Below are 2251 nucleotides of genomic sequence, written 5' to 3' on the forward strand. Positions count from 1 at the left end.
TGTCTGGTTTAATTATTTCTGTTCTAACGCTCTTATTTAGCTGTTCTTTTCATATATCATACATTAGAGTCGTGGGGTGGGGGGGTAAATTAAGTGTGATCTGCTGTGGCATCACAATTGTGTTGCACTGTAGTACTGTATATGTGGCTGCCCGAAGTATGCATTTTACACAATACTAGCATACTATTGTAACTATTACATAAAGTTCTCTAGCTTACTGGAGACAGGTAAATAGTAATAAAATGAGAACAAGGTTATGAATTAAAGCTACAAAGTTAATTCAGTTAAGAGCAGTTTTTTTTTTATAATTTTTTTTATTAACAAAGATAGCAGCAAGTATATTAGGTATATTGTGCTGTCTTAATGCACAGATCCTATATACTGACACCATTTTTCCCTAGCTTCAGTTAAGACATAACTGTGTTTAAGTGAATACTCCACAAGTTGGGTATTTTAAAATCATTTTGTCAATCTTTGACCATTTAACCCCTTAAATGACATTTGCTAAAATAATTTTTTTTTGTGTGTTTATCTAAATGGCATGAGACTTTGTATGGTTGTCAACACTCTGTAGCTCTACAAATAAAAAGTTAACTGGATTGATATCTGGTTGTATTTTGTTGTGAATAAAAAGTCACACTCTTGATGTAATGGGAGTACTCACATTGAAATGAATGGGGAAACAATAAAATTGATACTACTTCTTTTTAATTTGTCAAATAAAATCAGTAAATCCACTGATTTACAGAACAAAAAATACACAAAAATGATGTGGCAGCCCTTTCACATAGTCACAATGCAGAATGATTATGCACCCCCCCCCCCATACACAAATACCCCAACCCCCGGCATATATTTATTTTATTTCTTTGGTTACATAATTTGTCAGCAATGTCAGTTACAATGCAGACAGTACACAAAAACTGTCTTCTCACACAAGTGTTGTTTGTTAATGCATTGGATTAGTGTTCAGTGATGCATCGAGTTTGATTGTGCTGAAAGCATTCTGTCATGCCTGACCAATGTATGGGTTTGGTTAATGGGGTCTGGAACAGAGAGGTTAAGTAAAAAGATATGATAAGTTAATGTTACTCGCTGTGTCTGTGTGATCTTTATCAAACGCAACATTTGGCGATGAGAATGGCTGATATCGCACCACCACCTCCTGCTCCTTTCCTTGCTCTACCCGGCAAGCCTTCGATTCCCTGGACTCACTGGTTACAGTTCTTTGAGACTTCTTGGCAGTGGGGCTGACTAAAGTGAGCACAGCCACAAAAAAAACGTGGTTACTGCATTGCTTGGGAGCCCAGGGTAAGCGTGTGCTGGGAGTGCGTGAGTCGGGACCACAAGTGATTATGACAGCCATGGAACTACTGACCACACACTTTTCAGCCCCACAGAGCGCTCTCTTGCGATGTTTTCTGTTCCTCCAAAGACACCAGCTGCCCGGTGAGTCTGTGCAACAGTACACAGCCAACTTGGCACCACATGCAAGTTCGGTGCGTTGCAGGATGAAATGTTTCACAACCAGTTAAATGAACATACCATTGATGCAAAAGTGTCTGCTGTTAGAACCGGATGATTTATCATTGTCCTGGGCAATCACAATTGCATTATGAATAGAGATTGCAGCTGCATGTGTGTCTGCTCTGACCAAACAGCAAACAATCGCGGACTGCTCGGCCCCCTGCCCCATGCCACCATCGACATTACAACCCAGCCAGAATGACACATTGGCGGCAGTAGACTCCTCTGCAGTTATGTTACTGAGACGCCAGCAACGGTCTCGGCCATGCCCACAAGCACAAGCACAAGCATCACGGCCCTATGATAACTGTGGATCTTCATCTCATCTGTCTAAAGCACAGAACTGCCCAGCCCATGGCCAAACATGGCATGCAACTGTGGTAAACACAATCATTTTGCTTCAGTCTGCCACTCTGCTCCAGCTATGTCAGCCCAAGCACACACTATCATACACAATGTCTACTCTGGACCAGTCTTATTTAAAGGATGTTCAGTGTGCCTAAATGTTGTGTGTATCCCACTGCTTTTGGACACTGGTGCCAGTGTGTCTCTCCTGAATATGCACACATTATTCTGCCCTCGTAAAAGAGTTCCCCTTCTTTGACTAGGCAGATAGATAACTCCTTCCACAGACACATTGAATTGAAGCATGGATTTATTAAGACCACCTCTTCAAATATAAGTGGAACAGAGTAAAACTGAAATACAAATAAAAAAAATGAAA

This window comes from Cyprinus carpio, chromosome B4 (genome assembly GCF_018340385.1).
Source record: "Cyprinus carpio isolate SPL01 chromosome B4, ASM1834038v1, whole genome shotgun sequence".
Classification (NCBI taxonomy): domain Eukaryota; kingdom Metazoa; phylum Chordata; class Actinopteri; order Cypriniformes; family Cyprinidae; genus Cyprinus; species Cyprinus carpio.